Source organism: Trachurus japonicus, chromosome 2 (assembly GCF_045865225.1).
Source record: "Trachurus japonicus isolate A0001 chromosome 2, Traja_1.0".
NCBI classification, from domain to species: Eukaryota; Metazoa; Chordata; class Actinopteri; order Carangiformes; family Carangidae; genus Trachurus; species Trachurus japonicus.
In genome coordinates, this window is record NC_140908.1 from 9,155,000 (window position 1) to 9,176,763 (window position 21,764).

Sequence of the window (21,764 nt, forward strand, 5' to 3'; positions counted from 1 at the left end):
TTCCTCACTGCAGGTCAAACTGTTATGATACAGACGCAGCAGACTGTGGTGGCTGCAGTGGGAGAAGACGCTCGTCTCAGCTGTCAGCTGCTACAACCTAAAGAAGTTCATCAGGTCACATGGCAGAAAATCTTAACAGAGGGAGAGAAGAATGTCGCCACGTACAGTAAATACTTTGGTTCTAGGGTGACTCCTGACTTTAAAGGTAAAGTGGAGATAATAGATGCTGGACTTCAGAACTGCTCCATAGTCATCAGGGACGTCAGGGAGCAGGATGGAGGCTGCTATCTCTGCTTGTTTAACTCCTTCCCTGACGGAGCTCTCACTGGTAAAACCTGCCTCCAACTCTATGGTAAGAAGCTGAGCAACAGGATCAGACAGAAGCTCATGTCTGTAGCAGCTCAAGTCATGTGATGTTTGTTCAATGTCTTTTCTCTGCAGAACTGCATGAACCCATTCTACATGTCAGAGAATCAAAGTCCTCTGAAGAGTCAGTTGTGTCCTGCTCGGCCACAGGACGACCTGCTCCAACAGTCACACTGAATGTCTCACAGCCACACCTCCACCTCTCACACTACAACACTCACTGTCAACAACAACAACGGTACAGTCACTGTCAACACTACAGCTGTGCTGTCAGGTTTCCCTGACAACGGTGCACAGGTGGGATGTGCAGCACGAGTCCTCTCTGGTCACAAAGAGGTGTTGATGATGATTCCTGAGGTCAAACAGACGTCTGCTGATGGTGAGAGACAAGTTCACAGACACAGAGACACAGACTGATGATCACTTTATGACTCTGATGTTTGTTTCTCCTCCAGGTTTTGATGAGGAATCAGCATCTAATCACAGAGGCTTCAGTAAGTTCATGTTCAGATGGTCTCAGGTCAGTTGTTGCTTCATAATTGTGTAATGAACAAATAGGCTATCAACAATTCCTTCTCTTTTTCTCAAAGGTGCCGCTTTGGTCCTTGTTGTGTTGCTGTTGCCACTGTTTTCTTCACTGTCCTGCTGAAACTGATTCATAAGAACAGGTAGGTCTTTAAACCAATCTGAGTCATAGTTAACAGATTTACTGATGCTGATGCTACCCAGTGTTTGCTCGGCTCTGACTTTCTTTAATCCTTCAGTCCATCAAGGCCCTGCTGAGGAGAACAAGACGCCACAAAAAACAATGACAGATTCTGATGAGTAAGACGTTTTCATTTTACCAAGACAGAAGACTTTCCCATGTCATTGTCACACTTCACTTTAAGGCAGCAGGTTTATCCACATAATCATACAGTGATTTAGCAGTTTCATAGAAATATGTCACATAATGTAACATAATTATTCCAAGTCAAGCCGTTTTTAACCTGAAGGATCAAAACACTTCTAATCAAGAATGAGGATGAGCAGCAGACAAAACAACGCACATCAGTGTCATCAAAGAGTCCAGAGTCCATCACATCTGACACCAAAAAAGCTCTTCTAGCTAACAGTCATTATTCAGACATGTCAAACTGCATCAGAGAAGTGAAACCTCTGTTCAGTAGGACTAGTAATCTCAGGACTACAGATTAAAACTAAGATTGTTTATAGGGTCTATGATCATGTTTTTATGTTTGTATTTTCCATATAAATTGTTTTAAATGTCTTGTTTACTTTTTTCTGCCTTGTGTTTTTCCTTTGTCCTAATGTCTTTTATAAAATAGCTACATAAAACGACCACTGTCACAGTATTCTTTACTTCATTTCCTGCAGTCTCTGTAACATTATTAGGACTCTGATTCCACCAGCAAGCGATTGCTCTGCACCATAGACTGTATTTATGTGCACCACCAAAGATGTCTTTGACCATACCGTCTGGGTTCCACTGTAACATAACATACTGGGCTCCGTAGAAGAACAACTGTCACCTGATGGCGGATGCTACGACATCTGGTGGCCGAAGCGGCACATAGCGGCAGACAACTAGACACACGCGCCAGATCACGTGACTGAAAACTATGGATCAGTCCATTGTGTTCTTTTGTTTAGGGGGGCATGTAGGTGTCACTCGCCCCTTTATAACATTGTAACTAACGAAGCCAGTCAAACCCTTGTTTATCTGACGTCAAAACGACTCCGTCAAAATCACTTGTATTTCTGACGCCTTCATTCATGTTGCTGTGTCGCTTTGATAGATCAGTTCATCCTGGGATTTACCTGGTGCCGTAGTGACGTATTAGGAGGCGCAACTTCCTGACGGGTTTGAATTAACGTCAGAGACGTTCTAATATGAGAACCTAGAGGCCTAGAAGGGCTTTGTTAACGTCAAGAAGTGAAGCTGCAGCCGCAACGCAGTCATGTCGATAGCTGAGGTTTTACAGTTGTTTCTTGGATTGGTTATTTTCCTCAAAGGTAAGACAGATGAGTTCAACGTTGTTTGTTTTGAAGGAAAATGTTTTGAAAAAGATCAGTCGCTTATTACGGAAGCCCTAAAGGGCCAAGTCCGTATAATTTTTTTTATTATCGTTTTCTCGTGATAACGACTTATTATTTCGTTATCTCGAGATAACAAAGTCTGTTTTCTCGTGATAACGAATTAATTTATTTCGTTATCTCGAGATAACAAAGACCGTTTTCTCGTGATAATGAAATAATCATAGAATGTGTGCAGGGGTGGAGCAGTGGTTTTAAATGTGGGGGTGTTCCAAAGAACGGAAATTGAATTTCAGTTTTAATCACAAAATACAATTTTTAATCACTATCACAGAGTTATCATGGTGGATTTACCTATGCTACGACGTTCCTGAAAAAAACTCTGCACTTCATGGCTGGATTGAAAACTCTCTCGAAAAGATATAATTGCCCACCTTAGATCGCCAAAAGAGTAAGCTTCCAATCAGGGTCCAAAACTAACTTTTTTAGGCTGGTAAGTGAATTTTTTTACCAGCCAGGCAGATAATTTACCAGCCAACCAAGTAAAAATTGCGTTTAAGTGCTGTATATTGCTATCAGTATTATTTAACGTGTCATTTGGGTCTTATATGCGATTCTCAATCAATATTTTAGTAGTATGCACTAATACTAGCAATTAGGGGTGGGCAAAGCATCCGGTATTTGTTGAGGGGGGGAAAGTATTTCTATTTGTATTTGTGTTCGAGTAAAATTCAAAAATTTTTGAGATACACTTCTAATTCTAATCCATTATGAACCCCACCACCACCTGCTGAACTGACAGAACATAAACAAATTAACTATCATTAGGTAGGCTACTTCAAAAAATCTCTCTCTCTCTTACAGTTGTTTAGGATTGTGTGTGGTGTTTTAATCTTTTATTTTTCTTTTTAAAGAATGATAATTAGTTTAAAAAATATTTTTATCAGTAATTTCTTTTTTTCAATTAGGCCTACTAGACATTTAGGGCGACGCCATCTGAATTCCAGGCGACCCCACATGGGGTCCTGATCCCAAGGTTGAAAAACACTGCTCTACTGTCTTTCCTGTCTGCTCTTTACAGTGTGTGTGTGTGTGTGTGTGTGTGTGTGTGTGTGTTGATTCTCTCTCTCTCTCACACACACACACGCGCACACAAACAAACAGGCGCGCGCGCACACACACATGTTGTCAGCGGTGAGGTCCGACCAGAGCGATTGACATGTGTCCAACCAACCCAATCAGACGCGCGGGTTCGGAGTCCGGACCGAGAACTAAAAGTTGGACCGCGCTGGTCCGTGCTTCAGCACCCGTGTGTCGGGCCACGTCTGGGTTTAATTAATACGGGGATAAACAGTCAGCGCCGCGGTCACCGGAGCTGATCACTGCGGACAGCGGTCTGTGATTGGGTGAATGCCCGTTCAATTCGACCACTGCTGGCCCGTAGCCAAGGGGGATCGGAGGGTTCGATCGAACCCCCCCCCACACACACCCCCACCACCACCACCACCACCCCACCGCTGCCGCAAATGCGGTGCTTGTCGTGTATTAGGCTCTCTAATAATAACTCTCTGATTGGTGTGGGATGCGTGTCCCCGTGTTGACTGGACTGCTGCTGAAGCAAACAGCCCAAAGCCTGTGAGTTCTAGCCAATCATAGCGCAGTAGGGCGCCGCGCGAGTTGACGTTCTGCAACCTGCGGTGCGGTGTGTTGCGTCAGCAGCACTGACATGCTGCTCTGAAGTCCTGCACCTGGCATCAACCTGAACGGGCCTGAAAGTTAAAAGCCGAACCCGGTCTGACCCGCGGGTGTTGAAACCCGGACCCTGAATTAAGTTGGTCCGGACCCGGCCAAAAGAAAAGAGAGAGAGAGAGAGAGAGAGAGAGAGAAGCCGAGTAGGAGCGCGACCTGACCGAATTAATTTCTACATATTTTCGGACTGAACTGACGCGTCCGGTCCGTGAGAACTCAAATCTAAGTCCAAAAGGCCCATGCACACTTGGTAGCCCAAAAGAACAGCCAGGCAGCCCAGTCCAGAGAGCAGAGGAGAGGGAGACAGCAACAGGTGTGTGTGTGTGTGTGTGTGTGTGTGTGTGTGTGTGTGCGCGTGCGTGCGTTACTGTGTGCATGTGTGCGTGTGTTATACCTGCAACCTCCAAATGGGAATGGGAGCCTCCTTTCATTTATTAATATCTGACAGTAGCTACAGCCATCATACAGATGAGAACAGGGCAGAAGCAGAGGAAACGGGGCCTTGAAAGGCTGGTCCAGGTCAAAAGATTGAAAAAAAAAAAAAGTTTTGTTTTTTCTCACCAGCCACAGCTCCCCACTAGACCAGTGTCATACAGTCCAGCCATTCTTGCCATTACAAAGATAGAAACCTCAGTCAGTAGCCTACCAAATGTGTTTTTTTTTTGTTTTTTATCTGAAGCGAATGTTGTCTTCCCATTATATTCTTCTCAGAGTACACCAGAATGCTTCATTTACCTCTTAAAATCATAAAAACTTTCTGGGGGGAAGATCCCCCCAGACCCCCCCTACAGGGGTTTACTTTATCATCATTTCCGCTTCACAGACCCCGGTGCCCGGCCGCCACTAGAGCAGCGGCGGCGGCGGCGGCGGCCAAGCACCACTGCGGTCAAGTGAGCCGTCGTTCTTCCTCGCGGAGTCAAGCCAGCCGCACAAACATTTGAACTGCGCCCGTATCATAGAACTTACGGTAAATTCTCCGAGTCCACTGACGAAGCTAACGCTATTTCAGAACCAAGCGAGATGACTTCCGGTTTTCAAAGTAAGACGCGGATAATACAAAGGCAAGGTGTGTGTGTGTGTGTGTGTGTGTGTGTGTGTGTGTGTGTGTGTGTGTGTGTGTGTGTGGTAGTTAGTGTGTGTGTGTGTGTGTGTGTGTGTTCCCGTGTACCTACCTAACAGGGCCTTATGAATTTTAAACAGGAAAAGAGCCTTATACTCCATTTTTACTGTACAGTAACATGACTTTGGCCCATAAGTTCTGGCAATACTTGGTTAAGGTGACTTCAGGACCACCCTGGCTGCTTCCTCAGTCATTATCAAACAATTTTACTGTATCATTTTGGAGAAATTAAGCCTCAAAGTTGCATCTCAGTTTTTTTTAAACAGGAAAAATGCCTTATACTCCATTTTTACTGTACAATAACATGACTTTGGCCCATAAGTTCTGGCAATACTTGCTACAGGTGACTTCAGGACCACCCTGGCTACTTCCACAGTCATTATCAAACAATTTTACTGTACCATTTTGGGGAAATTAAACCTCAAAGTTGCATCTCTAGTTTTTTTGTTTTTTCCTTTACAGGAAAAGTGCCTCATACTCCATTTTTACTGTACAGTAACATGACTTTGGCCCATAAGTTCTGGCAATACTTGGTACAGGTGACTTCAGGACCACCCTGGCTGCTTCCTCAGTCATTATCAAACAATTTTACTGTATCATTTTGGAGAAATTAAGCCTCAAAGTTGCATCTCAGTTTTTTTTAAACAGGAAAAATGCCTTATACTCCATTTTTACTGTACAATAACATGACTTTGGCCCATAAGTTCTGGCAATACTTGGTACAGGTGACTTCAGGACCACCCTGGCTACTTCCTCAGTCATTATCAAACAATTTTACTGTATAATTTTGGAGAAATTAAGCCTCAAAGTTGCATCTCTAGTTTTTTTGTTTTTTTCTTTACGGGAAAAGTGCCTCATACTCCATTTTTACTGTACAGTAACATGACTTTGGCCCATAAGTTCTGGCAATACTTGGTACAGGTGACTTCAGGACCACCCTGGCTACTTCCACAGTCATTATCAAACAATTTTACTGTATAATTTTGGAGAAATTAAGCCTCAAAGTTGCATCTCAGTTTTTTTTTAAACAGGAAAAATGCCTTATACTCCATTTTTACTGTACAGTAACATGACTTTGGCCCATAAGTTCTGGCAATACTTGGTACAGGTGACTTCAGGACCACCCTGGCTACTTCCACAGTCATTATCAAACAATTTTACTGTATCATTTTGGAGAAATTAAACCTCAAAGTTGCATCTCAGTTTTTTTAAACAGGAAAAGTGCCTCATACTCCATTTTACTGTACAATAACATAACTTTGGCCCATAAGTTCTGGCAATACTTGGTACAGGTGACTTCAGGACCACCCTGGCTACTTCCTCAGTCATTATCAAACAATTTTACTGTATAGTTTTGGAGAAATTAAACCTCAAAGTTGCATCTCTAGTTTTTTTGTTTTTTTCTTTACGGGAAAAGTGCCTCATACTCCATTTTTACTGTACAATAACATGACTTTGGCCCATAAGTTCTGGCAATACTTGGTACAGGTGACTTCAGGACCACCCTGGCTACTTCCACAGTCATTATCAAACAATTTTACTGTATCATTTTGGAGAAATTAAACCTCAAAGTTGCATCTCTAGTTTTTTTGTTTTTTTCTTTACGGGAAAAGTGCCTCATACTCCATTTTTACTGTACAGTAACATGACTTTGGCCCATAAGTTCTGGCAATACTTGGTACAGGTGACTTCAGGACCACCCTGGCTACTTCCTCAGTCATTATCAAACAATTTTACTGTATAGTTTTGGAGAAATTAAACCTCAAAGTTGCATCTCTAGTTTTTTTGTTTTTTTCTTTATGGGAAAAGTGCCTCATACTCCATTTTTACTGTACAGTAACATGACTTTGGCCCATAAGTTCTGGCAATACTTGGTACAGGTGACTTCAGGACCACCCTGGCTACTTCCACAGTCATTATCAAACAATTTTACTGTATAATTTTGGAGAAATTAAGCCTCAAAGTTGCATCTCAGTTTTTTTTTAAACAGGAAAAATGCCTTATACTCCATTTTTACTGTACAGTAACATGACTTTGGCCCATAAGTTCTGGCAATACTTGGTACAGGTGACTTCAGGACCACCCTGGCTACTTCCACAGTCATTATCAAACAATTTTACTGTATAATTTTGGAGAAATTAAGCCTCAAAGTTGCATCTCAGTTTTTTTTTAAACAGGAAAAATGCCTTATACTCCATTTTTACTGTACAGTAACATGACTTTGGCCCATAAGTTCTGGCAATACTTGGTACAGGTGACTTCAGGACCACCCTGGCTACTTCCACAGTCATTATCAAACAATTTTACTGTATCATTTTGGAGAAATTAAGCCTCAAAGTTGCATCTCAGTTTTTTTTAAACAGGAAAAATGCCTTATACTCCATTTTTACTGTACAGTAACATGACTTTGGCCCATAAGTTCTGGCAATACTTGGTACAGGTGACTTCAGGACCACCCTGGCTACTTCCACAGTCATTATCAAACAATTTTACTGTATCATTTTGGAGAAATTAAACCTCAAAGTTGCATCTCAGTTTTTTTTAAACAGGAAAAGTGCCTCATACTCCATTTTTACTGTACAATAACATAACTTTGGCCCATAAGTTCTGGCAATACTTGGTACAGGTGACTTCAGGACCACCCTGGCTACTTCCTCAGTCATTATCAAACAATTTTACTGTATAGTTTTGGAGAAATTAAACCTCAAAGTTGCATCTCTAGTTTTTTTGTTTTTTTCTTTACGGGAAAAGTGCCTCATACTCCATTTTTACTGTACAATAACATGACTTTGGCCCATAAGTTCTGGCAATACTTGGTACAGGTGACTTCAGGACCACCCTGGCTACTTCCTCAGTCATTATCAAACAATTTTACTGTATAATTTTGGAGAAATTAAGCCTCAAAGTTGCATCTCAGTTTTTTTTAAACAGGAAAAATGCCTTGTACTCCATTTTTACTGTACAATAACATAACTTTGGCCCATAAGTTCTGGCAATACTTGGTACAGGTGACTTCAGGACCACCCTGGCTACTTCCTCAGTCATTATCAAACAATTTTACTGTATCATTTTGGAGAAATTAAACCTCAAAGTTGCATCTCAGTTTTTTTTTAACAGGAAAAGTGCCTCATACTCCATTTTTACTGTACAGTAACATGACTTTGGCCCATAAGTTCTGGCAATACTTGGTACAGGTGACTTCAGGACCACCCTGGCTACTTCCTCAGTCATTATCAAACAATTTTACTGTATAGTTTTGGAGAAATTAAACCTCAAAGTGGCATCTCTAGTTTTTTTGTTTTTTTCTTTACGGGAAAAGTGCCTCATACTCCATTTTTACTGTACAATAACATGACTTTGGCCCATAAGTTCTGGCAATACTTGGTACAGGTGACTTCAGGACCACCCTGGCTACTTCCACAGTCATTATCAAACAATTTTACTGTATCATTTTGGAGAAATTAAACCTCAAAGTTGCATCTCTAGTTTTTTTGTTTTTTTCTTTACGGGAAAAGTGCCTCATACTCCATTTTTACTGTACAGTAACATGACTTTGGCCCATAAGTTCTGGCAATACTTGGTACAGGTGACTTCAGGACCACCCTGGCTACTTCCACAGTCATTATCAAACAATTTTACTGTATAATTTTGGAGAAATTAAGCCTCAAAGTTGCATCTCAGTTTTTTTTAAACAGGAAAAATGCCTTATACTCCATTTTTACTGTACAGTAACATGACTTTGGCCCATAAGTTCTGGCAATACTTGGTACAGGTGACTTCAGGACCACCCTGGCTACTTCCACAGTCATTATCAAACAATTTTACTGTATCATTTTGGAGAAATTAAACCTCAAAGTTGCATCTCAGTTTTTTTTAAACAGGAAAAATGCCTTATGCTCCATTTTTACTGTACAGTAACATGAATTTGGCCCATAAGTTCTGGCAATACTTGGTACAGGTGACGTCAGGACCACCCTGGCTACTTCCACAGTCATTATCAAACAATTTTACTGTATCATTTTGGAGAAATTAAACCTCAAAGTTGCATCTCAGTTTTTTTTAAACAGGAAAAGTGCCTCATACTCCATTTTTACTGTACAATAACATGACTTTGGCCCATAAGTTCTGGCAATACTTGGTACAGGTGACTTCAGGACCACCCTGGCTACTTCCACAGTCATTATCAAACAATTTTACTGTACCATTTTGGGGAAATTAAGCCTCAAAGTTGCATCTCTAGTTTTTTTGTTTTTTTCTTTACGGGAAAAGTGCCTCATACTCCATTTTTACTGTACAGTAACATGACTTTGGCCCATAAGTTCTGGCAATACTTGGTACAGGTGACTTCAGGACCACCCTGGCTACTTCCACAGTCATTATCAAACAATTTTACTGTTTCATTTTGGAGAAATTAGGCCTCAAAGTTGAATTTTTTGCTTTTTTGACACAAAAAAGGTTCTATTACTCAATTTCTAGTGCACAATAACATCACTTTGGTCCACAAGTTCTGACAATACTTGCTACAGCTGACTTTCGGAGCACACTGGCTACTTCCTCAGTCATTATCACACAGTTTTACTCACTCACTTTGGAGAAATTATGTCTTGTAGAACCTGATAATATCATAAATCCCTGATATTGTAATAACCCCAATAATGTAATAAAAAAATTCACTTGAGTGGACTGAAAATGTAATAAATTATAATGTAATAACTTCCAATAATGTAATAAAGTATTACTGTTCATTATCAGGTTAGCCTTCCATTCGAAGGGACCCACCTGATCATGTAATACTCCAATAATGTAATAATTTAACAGTAGATGACCCATTAGGCCTACTTGGTTTTAAGTGGTGGACATGCATACATTATTCGGATATGCACTTTAGTACATTATTGGGAAGTTATTACATTATCAGGTTTTTATTACATTTTCAATCCACTCACTTGACATTTTTTATTACATTATTGGGTTCTACAAGCCTCAAAGTTTTCTTTCAGCTCAGACTAATGTCTAATACTCTTAAACATCAACAAACCTCCATGTGACAGTCATATGTTGGAATAAATCACAATCACAAGAACATAGATGTTTAAGTTTAAAGTTTAAAGTGAATATAAAATACAGATATCAGATCAACATAGTCTGTGATTATTTATGAAGATGGTCTATTTTCATATACAATATCTTTACTTTTTACAGGATCGAAAGACCAAACAAATCAGTGGACAGAAATAACATGACTGAGGCCTTATTCTTATCCTTATTAGTCCTTATTCTACACGCAAGTGCATCTTGGGAGAGCCTGTTATTGATGCCGGCATACACAGATAATCCTTACAGATTACGTCGTTGCACATTCACACACTCTCGATCTCCACCTGACTATCAGGATCGTTCTCTATCAATCCACCTAAAACTCTCTCTCTCTCTCTCTCTCACACACACACACACACACACACACACACACACACACACACACACACACACACACACACACAATTGTGTTGAGTGTAACCTGGGTGCCTCAGATGTCTCAGATTCTGTCAGTGTCACCTCCAGAAAAGTAATCAAAGTTTCAGTGATAAGAGTGTTGTGCCATTTTTATGTCAAAACATAAAGTCAAATTTAAAAGATGGCTGTTGAGGCTTTCTGATCCCTTTCTCTTCCACTGATCGAAGGTGATGTTTTAATCCTGGCAAATGTCACAATTCCAGTCACCAGCCTTTGCCTGCTGAAGTGTTGCCGAGTCCATGTTAAGGCACTCCACATGGAACCACCGAAAACATGTGTCACACTGTATCTGTAAAAGGCATTCAAGTATAAATGTTAATTTTCAATCATGATAGATATAAGATAATGAAATTCTACTGTAAGTTTTATTTGTTATTTGCTAGTTTCATTGTTCAAAGACACAATAACAATACATTTTGTCATCTTGGTTATAGCTTCACAGCCTGGTATTTAGGTTGTTGTGTTACACGATTTCACTGTGTAGAAATACATGTAATGTAACACAATACATAATGGATGTAAAAGATATTGCAAGTTTGACCTTATCATTGCTTAGCATTATTCATGAAAAATTACTAATTCACATAACAATACATTTTTTAACACCGGCCTTTGAAGTTATTTTTGATTATTCTCCAGATCTCAATTTAATGAACACTGCTTTTCCTGAAAATCATGATTATCATTCTGGCTAAGGGGTGAAACTCGTCTTTTTCTTGTCACTTGTCATTATTCTCTGTCCTTGTTGCTTCCATCCACTTTAAAGGGATAGTAGCATTATTTAAAAGTAGGGTTGTATGCTCTACAAATATCCCCTAAGTACTTCAATTGCAGTAGAAGACTCTATGAAATCCTCCTGTTACAGTAGCAAGTGAACAACAATGAACAGCGTCATGGACTCTTCACACGAGAGCAGCACACGTCTCGAGATCTATTATATACTGTACATCCACGGTCCAGATGCATCACTGTGAACTGTACAGAATTACTGAAATTATTGTTTATACTTAGACAACTGTTTGCGACTGTTGATGCGGTCTGGGAAATTAAAGGGGGATTAGAATAATGTTGGCGGTTCTAGTGTTAAGAGAATAAAAGGAAAAGGTCAGATCTAACTGCACCCTGGCACTGTTCGGGAGATTACATAGATGTATGTATCATATTACTCTGTCCAGTAGCTAAACTTTTTTTTTTTTTAAAGCCAGAATAAGGCATTTCACTAATTACAATAGCTAGGCCTATAACCTACAATGTGCATGTGTCTGTGAGCTAACCACGTGTGTCAGTTGACCCAAGGTGATAGACTATTTAGCCAATTAAAAAATATTTGTGATGACGCCCTTTATTTAAGCCACATAATTATAATTGAAAAATATGTAGACAATAAATGCAGTGTCTTTTACCCACATAACATTGGAAATTATTTGAAAGCCCCACTTACCCTTTTTTTGCAGCCATTCTTGCAATCAAGTGGAGATCCAGTGAACGTCGTCGTGGAGGTGTCAATTAACAGGGCATGTCATTTGCGCATGCGGTGATGCGTTGGATCGTTACCAAATAACTATTGTGAATTGATACGTTTATATCGATTTAGTTGTTGAAAACAAGCTCCAGATACAACTTTGAGGATTAATTTATCCAAAATGATACAGTAAAAATGTTTAATAATGACTGAGGAAGTAGCCAGGGTAGTCCTGAAGTCAACTGTAGCAAGTATATGTAAAGGGTAAATTTAAAAATATCTGGCAGCCCCTTCCCCTTTTTGATTTTTATTTTATTTTATTTTTTAATTTATTTTTTTTGTTTTTCTCTCTCTCTCTGTTCCCTTTTATGTTTGAATGTTCCTATGTGGTATGTTTTGTACAGTTTTGTAAAATAATAAACTGTAAATAAAGTATTTAAAAAAAAACTGTAGCAAGTATTGCCAGAACTTATGGGCCAAAGTCATGTTATTGTACAGTAAAAATGGAGTATGAGGCACTAAGAAAAAAACAAAAAAACTAGAGATGCAACTTTGAGGCTTAATTTCTCCAAAATGATACAGTAAAATTGTTTGATAATGACTGTGGAAGTAGCCAGGGTGGTCCTGAAGTCACCTGTACCAAGTATTGCCAGAACTTATGGGCCAAAGTCATGTCACTGTACAGTAAAAATGGAGTATGAGGCACTTTTCCCGTAAAGAAAAAAACAAAAAAACTGAGATGCAACTTTGAGGTTTAATTTCTCCAAAACTATACAGTAAAATTGTTTGATAATGACTGAGGAAGTAGCCAGGGTGGTCCTGAAGTCACCTGTACCAAGTATTGCCAGAACTTATGGGCCAAAGTTATGTTATTGTACAGTAAAAATGGAGTATAAGGCATTTTTCCTGTTTAAAAAAAACTGAGATGCAACTTTGAGGCTTAATTTCTCCAAAATTATACAGTAAAATTGTTTGATAATGACTGAGGAAGTAGCCAGGGTGGTCCTGAAGTCACCTGTACCAAGTATTGCCAGAACTTATGGGCCAAAGTCATGTTATTGTACAGTAAAAATGGAGTATAAGGCATTTTTCCTGTTTAAAAAAAACTGAGATGCAACTTTGAGGCTTAATTTCTCCAAAATGATACAGTAAAATTGTTTGATAATGACTGAGGAAGTAGCCAGGGTGGTCCTGAAGTCACCTGTACCAAGTATTGCCAGAACTTATGGGCCAAAGTCATGTTACTGTACAGTAAAAATGGAGTATGAGGCACTTTTCCTGTAAAGGAAAAAACAAAAAAACTAGAGATGCAACTTTGAGGTTTAATTTCTCCAAAACTATACAGTAAAATTGTTTGATAATGACTGAGGAAGTAGCCAGGGTGGTCCTGAAGTCACCTGTACCAAGTATTGCCAGAACTTATGGGCCAAAGTTATGTTATTGTACAGTAAAAATGGAGTATAAGGCATTTTTCCTGTTTAAAAAAAACTGAGATGCAACTTTGAGGCTTAATTTCTCCAAAATTATACAGTAAAATTGTTTGATAATGACTGAGGAAGTAGCCAGGGTGGTCCTGAAGTCACCTGTACCAAGTATTGCCAGAACTTATGGGCCAAAGTCATGTCACTGTACAGTAAAAATGGAGTATGAGGCACTTTTCCCGTAAAGAAAAAAACAAAAAAACTGAGATGCAACTTTGAGGTTTAATTTCTCCAAAACTATACAGTAAAATTGTTTGATAATGACTGAGGAAGTAGCCAGGGTGGTCCTGAAGTCACCTGTACCAAGTATTGCCAGAACTTATGGGCCAAAGTTATGTTATTGTACAGTAAAAATGGAGTATAAGGCATTTTTCCTGTTTAAAAAAAACTGAGATGCAACTTTGAGGCTTAATTTCTCCAAAATTATACAGTAAAATTGTTTGATAATGACTGAGGAAGTAGCCAGGGTGGTCCTGAAGTCACCTGTACCAAGTATTGCCAGAACTTATGGGCCAAAGTCATGTTATTGTACAGTAAAAATGGAGTATAAGGCATTTTTCCTGTTTAAAAAAAAACTGAGATGCAACTTTGAGGCTTTATTTCTCCAAAATGATACAGTAAAATTGTTTGATAATGACTGTGGAAGTAGCCAGGGTGGTCCTGAAGTCACCTGTACCAAGTATTGCCAGAACTTATGGGCCAAAGTCATGTTACTGTACAGTAAAAATGGAATATGAGGCACTTTTCCTGTAAAGAAAAAAACTAGAGATGCAAATTTGAGGCTTAATTTCTCCAAAATGATACAGTAAAATTGTTTGATAATGACTGAGGAAGTAGCCAGGGTGGTCCTGAAGTCACCTGTAGCAAGTATTGCCAGAACTTATGGGCCAAAGTCATGTCACTGTACAGTAAAAATGGAGTATGAGGCACTTTTCCCGTAAAGAAAAAAACAAAAAAACTAGAGATGCAACTTTGAGGTTTAATTTCTCCAAAATGATACAGTAAAATTGTTTGATAATGACTGTGGAAGTAGCCAGGGTGGTCCTGAAGTCACCTGTACCAAGTATTGCCAGAACTTATGGGCCAAAGTCATGTTATTGTACAGTAAAAATGGAGTATGAGGCACTTTTCCCGTAAAGAAAAAAACAAAAAAACTAGAGATGCAACTTTGAGGTTTAATTTCCCCAAAATGGTACAGTAAAATTGTTTGATAATGACTGTGGAAGTAGCCAGGGTGGTCCTGAAGTCACCTGTACCAAGTATTGCCAGAACTTATGGGCCAAAGTCATGTTACTGTACAGTAAAAATGGAGTATGAGGCACTTTTCCCGTAAAGAAAAAAACAAAAAAACTAGAGATGCAACTTTGAGGTTTAATTTCTCCAAAACTATACAGTAAAATTGTTTGATAATGACTGAGGAAGTAGCCAGGGTGGTCCTGAAGTCACCTGTACCAAGTATTGCCAGAACTTATGGGCCAAAGTTATGTTATTGTACAGTAAAAATGGAGTATGAGGCACTTTTCCTGTTTAAAAAAAACTGAGATGCAACTTTGAGGTTTAATTTCTCCAAAATGATACAGTAAAATTGTTTGATAATGACTGTGGAAGTAGCCAGGGTGGTCCTGAAGTCACCTGTACCAAGTATTGCCAGAACTTATGGGCCAAAGTCATGTTACTGTACAGTAAAAATGGAGTATAAGGCATTTTTCCTGTTTAAAAAAAACTGAGATGCAACTTTGAGGCTTAATTTCTCCAAAATTATACAGTAAAATTGTTTGATAATGACTGTGGAAGTAGCCAGGGTGGTCCTGAAGTCACCTGTACCAAGTATTGCCAGAACTTATGGGCCAAAGTCATGTTATTGTACAGTAAAAATGGAGTATGAGGCACTTTTCCCGTAAAGAAAAAAACAAAAAAACTAGAGATGCAACTTTGAGGCTTAATTTCTCCAAAATGATACAGTAAAATTGTTTGATAATGACTGTGGAAGTAGCCAGGGTGGTCCTGAAGTCACCTGTACCAAGTATTGCCAGAACTTATGGGCCAAAGTCATGTTACTGTACAGTAAAAATGGAGTATGAGGCACTTTTCCCGTAAAGAAAAAAACAAAAAAACTAGAGATGCAACTTTGAGGCTTAATTTCTCCAAAATTATACAGTAAAATTGTTTGATAATGACTGAGGAAGTAGCCAGGGTGGTCCTGAAGTCACCTGTACCAAGTATTGCCAGAACTTATGGGCCAAAGTTATGTTATTGTACAGTAAAAATGGAGTATAAGGCATTTTTCCTGTTTAAAAAAAAACTGAGATGCAACTTTGAGGCTTAATTTCTCCAAAATGATACAGTAAAATTGTTTGATAATGACTGAGGAAGTAGCCAGGGTGGTCCTGAAGTCACCTGTACCAAGTATTGCCAGAACTTATGGGCCAAAGTCATGTTACTGTACAGTAAAAATGGAGTATGAGGCACTTTTCCTGTAAAGGAAAAAACAAAAAAACTAGAGATGCAACTTTGAGGTTTAATTTCCCCAAAATGGTACAGTAAAATTGTTTGATAATGACTGTGGAAGTAGCCAGGGTGGTCCTGAAGTCACCTTAACCAAGTATTGCCAGAACTTATGGGCCAAAGTCATGTTACTGTACAGTAAAAATGGAGTATGAGGCACTTTTCCCGTAAAGAAAAAAACAAAAAAACTAGAGATGCAACTTTGAGGTTTAATTTCTCCAAAATGATACAGTAAAATTGTTTGATAATGACTGTGGAAGTAGCCAGGGTGGTCCTGAAGTCACCTGTACCAAGTATTGCCAGAACTTATGGGCCAAAGTCATGTTATTGTACAGTAAAAATGGAGTATGAGGCACTTTTCCCGTAAAGAAAAAAACAAAAAAACTAGAGATGCAACTTTGAGGTTTAATTTCCCCAAAATGGTACAGTAAAATTGTTTGATAATGACTGTGGAAGTAGCCAGGGTGGTCCTGAAGTCACCTGTACCAAGTATTGCCAGAACTTATGGGCCAAAGTCATGTTACTGTACAGTAAAAATGGAGTATGAGGCACTTTTCCCGTAAAGAAAAAAACAAAAAAACTAGAGATGCAACTTTGAGGTTTAATTTCTCCAAAACTATACAGTAAAATTGTTTGATAATGACTGAGGAAGTAGCCAGGGTGGTCCTGAAGTCACCTGTACCAAGTATTGCCAGAACTTATGGGCCAAAGTTATGTTATTGTACAGTAAAAATGGAGTATGAGGCACTTTTCCTGTTTAAAAAAAACTGAGATGCAACTTTGAGGTTTAATTTCTCCAAAATGATACAGTAAAATTGTTTGATAATGACTGTGGAAGTAGCCAGGGTGGTCCTGAAGTCACCTGTACCAAGTATTGCCAGAACTTATGGGCCAAAGTCATGTTACTGTACAGTAAAAATGGAGTATAAGGCATTTTTCCTGTTTAAAAAAAACTGAGATGCAACTTTGAGGCTTAATTTCTCCAAAATTATACAGTAAAATTGTTTGATAATGACTGTGGAAGTAGCCAGGGTGGTCCTGAAGTCACCTGTACCAAGTATTGCCAGAACTTATGGGCCAAAGTCATGTTATTGTACAGTAAAAATGGAGTATGAGGCACTTTTCCCGTAAAGAAAAAAACAAAAAAACTAGAGATGCAACTTTGAGGCTTAATTTCTCCAAAATGATACAGTAAAATTGTTTGATAATGACTGTGGAAGTAGCCAGGGTGGTCCTGAAGTCACCTGTACCAAGTATTGCCAGAACTTATGGGCCAAAGTCATGTTACTGTACAGTAAAAATGGAGTATGAGGCACTTTTCCCGTAAAGAAAAAAACAAAAAAACTAGAGATGCAACTTTGAGGCTTAATTTCTCCAAAATTATACAGTAAAATTGTTTGATAATGACTGAGGAAGTAGCCAGGGTGGTCCTGAAGTCACCTGTACCAAGTATTGCCAGAACTTATGGGCCAAAGTTATGTTATTGTACAGTAAAAATGGAGTATAAGGCATTTTTCCTGTTTAAAAAAAACTGAGATGCAACTTTGAGGCTTAATTTCTCCAAAATGATACAGTAAAATTGTTTGATAATGACTGAGGAAGTAGCCAGGGTGGTCCTGAAGTCACCTGTACCAAGTATTGCCAGAACTTATGGGCCAAAGTCATGTTACTGTACAGTAAAAATGGAGTATGAGGCACTTTTCCTGTAAAGGAAAAAACAAAAAAACTAGAGATGCAACTTTGAGGTTTAATTTCCCCAAAATGGTACAGTAAAATTGTTTGATAATGACTGTGGAAGTAGCCAGGGTGGTCCTGAAGTCACCTTAACCAAGTATTGCCAGAACTTATGGGCCAAAGTCATGTTACTGTACAGTAAAAATGGAGTATAAGGCTCTTTTCCTGTTTAAAATTCATAAGGCCCTGTTAGGGCCGAGATATACTTGCTGTTAAGTACGCGTACGCGAGCTGCCGCGCGTATCCTGCGTCCGTTTGATGCGTCGCCTGCGACCGAACGCACATATCGACGCGAGGTGACGCGACGCAGGATACGCGCGGCAGCTCGCGTACGCGTAGTTTACAGCAAGTATATCTCGGCCCTTAGGTAGGTACACGGGAACACACACACACACACACACACACACACACACACACACACACACACACACACACACACACACACACACACGGGAACACACGCGCGCGCGCGCGCGCACACACACACACACACACACACACACACACACACACACACACACACACACACACACACACACACACACACACACACACACACACACACACACACCTTGCCTTTGTATTATCCGCGTCTTACTTTGAAAACCGGAAGTCATCTCGCTTGGTTCTGAAATAGCGTTAGCTTCGTCAGTGGACTCGGAGAATTTACCGTAAGTTCTATGATACGGGCGCAGTTCAAATGTTTGTGCGGCTGGCTTGACTCCGCGAGGAAGAACGACGGCTCACTTGACCGCAGTCAAGCACTGGGGTCTGTGAAGCGGATTCATGAAGCCTGGTTGTCCCGACATGATTCACTCACAACACTGCGGCTGTAACGTTATGTCGTGTGTGTTGTAGCCTACTTTTCACGTTTAAATTATCACCGCGACACACACACAGAGCGGCGAGTCAGTTAATACGTAGTAGCCCCCTGCTACGAACATACAGCGGCTAACCAGCTGCTACTTCCCCGTAAGCAGAAGCGATTGCACCGGGGAAACATGTTGCTAGGCAACCATGTCAACCACACATTCTATGATTATTTCATTATCACGAGAAAACGGTCTTTGTTATCTCGAGATAACGAAATAAATTAATTCGTTATCACGAGAAAACAGACTTTGTTATCTCGAGATAACGAAATAATAAGTCGTTATCACGAGAAAACGATAATAAAAAAATTTATACGGACTTGGCCCTTTAGGGCTTCCGTAGCTTATTGTTATTGATACGCATATGTAAAAGATATTGAGTGCGCATGTTCGGGAGGGTTTTAAGGTTTAAGAGCTCAATGTGACAACATTGTATTGACCCGAATACTAAACGGTATTTTTCTGTCGGAAATGACTGTATGTCACTCACCATAGTTAAATGACCTAAAGTCATTTTAGGCAGAAAACCCCTTTCACTGCAACATCAGGAGCTGGAATCATTTTTTTTGGCAAAGTGTGAAACTGTCTTTGCAATGGCCCTTTACTACGGTATTTTTTCAAGAAGTAAAAAAAAAAAAATACTGATAAAGGGCAAATCTTCTAAACATAACTTTGTCTTTTTTATGCATATTTTTGGGGCATTTTGCCTTTAATTGATAGTTTAGTGGAGAGACACAGGAAGTTGCGGGAGGCAGAGAGACGAGGGAGGGGGGGCGGGGGGGTAATATAAAGAGTGATATAGTCAAGAACCTGTCTGTTCTGTGTATACTGTATGTGTATGTGTGTTTTGTTTGGTTTTTATTGTTCTATGGACCGCCGCTGTGTCCGTAACAAAGTATTGAATTGAATTTTAGTTGGGAGCTGGAATCATTTTTGGCAAGGAAAAAAAATCCAAGGCCCTTCATTTCTTTTTCAAGTCGTAAAAAGTAGCCTACTGGTTAAGGCCAAATGGGTTGCTTATATTCGGGTCAATGCGGTGTATATATATTATAACAAATGTTTTTAGTATAGTTTTTGAAATAATATGTAGCTACTGTATGTTGATTAAATACTCAGAAGGGTCAAGAAGCCCCAGACCACTTTCCCAGAGTATGAAGAAACAAACATTAAAATGAATAGGAAAAACTGCATACAAGATATGTATGTTATTTTAAAAAATCCTGCATCAGTACCATTGCTATATTCTTGAAAAATATGCTCACGTTATCTAAAGGTTTATCATAGCCTACATGTTTATAATCTCTCTGTTTTCTGTGGGTATTTCATGTGTTATGAATGCATTCCAGGGCATGTTTACTGTATGTGACAGTAATATGTCCCCTTAGGAGACATTAGTATTATTCTAAGAGACGTATTAGTGTATGTCATACAGTTATGTGAATCACACTGTTGGTCAGTAGCCATCTATTACAGATGGACACAGAGTTTGAGCCTCACAACTGTTTTTCATTTCCTCGTTGCAGGTCAAGCAGTTGTGATACAGACACAGCAGACTGTGGTGGCTGCAGTGGGAGAAGACGCTCGTCTCAGCTGTCAGCTGCTACAACTTAAAGATGTTCGTCAGGTCACATGGCAGAAAATCTTTCCTGAGGGGAAGAAGAACGTTGCCACCTACAGCAAACACTTTGGCTCCTATGTGACTCCTGACTTTAAAGGTAAAGTTGAGGTAAAAGATGCTGGACTTCAGAACTGCTCCATAGTCATCATGGACGTCAGGGAGCAGGATGGAGGCTGCTATCTCTGCTTGTTTAACTCCTTCCCTGACGGAGCTCTCACTGGTAAAACCTGCCTCCAACTCTATGGTAAGAAGCTGAGCAACAGGATCAGACAGAAGCTCATGTCTGTAGCAGCTCAAGTCATGTGATGTTTGTTCAATGTCTTTTCTCTGCAGAGCTGCATGAACCCATTCTACATGTCAGAGAATCAAACTCCTCTGAAGAGTCAGTTGTGTCCTGCTCGGCCACAGGACGACCTGCTCCAACAGTCACACTGAATGTCTCACAGCCACACCTCCACCTCTCACACTACAACACTGTCACTGTCAACAACAACAACAGTACAGTCACTGTCGACATTACAGCTGTGCTGTCAGGTTTCCCTGACAACGATGCACAGGTGGGATGTGCAGCACGAGTCCTCTCTGTTCACAAAGAGGTGATGATGATGATGATTCCTGAGGTCAAACAGACGTCTGCTGATGGTGAGAGACAAGTTCAGAGACACAGAGACACAGACTGATGATCACTTTATGACTCTGATGTTTGTTTCTCCTCCAGGTTTTGATGAGGAATCAGCATCTGATCACAGAGGCTTTGGTAAGTTCATGTTCAGATGATCTCAGGTCAGTTGTTGATTCAGAGTTGTTAAATTCTACCTCTTTTTCTCAAAGGTGCCACCTGGACTGTGTTGGTGGTGTTCGGTTGTGTTGCTGCTGCTGTTTTCTTCACTGTCCTGCTTAAACACAATCATAAGAACAGGTAGGTCTTTAAACCAGTGTAACACCTGTGTCTGAGTCACAGTTACAGATTTACTGATGCTGAGAAGCTCCACAGTGTTTGCTCAGCTCTGACTTTGTTTAATCCTTCAGTCCATCACAAGGCCCTGCTGAGGAGAACAAGACGCCACAAAAAACGACAGATTCTGATGAGTAAGATGTTTTCATTCATTAACATTCAACAACAGTATACAGAAGACTTTGTCATGTTATTGTCACTCTTCGCTTGTACAGTTGCAAAATTATTTTCCCAGCATCAACACCTGATTTTATGTTTTCACATTTTATTACTTCCAATTAGCGTAATCTATTTAATATTGACTGAGCGACTAAATAATGTGACAAATGAAATGTGTGTTTTTATTCTCAG

At 39.7% G+C, this 21,764-nt stretch overlaps 1 protein-coding gene across 1 annotated transcript in view; it reads left to right on the forward strand.

Annotated features, from left to right (window-relative positions):
* Window positions 1-21,764, forward strand: part of LOC146990795 (OX-2 membrane glycoprotein-like) — a 28,353-nt gene that overhangs the window by 578 nt on the left and 6,011 nt on the right. The gene's annotated exons all lie outside the window — the stretch shown is intronic.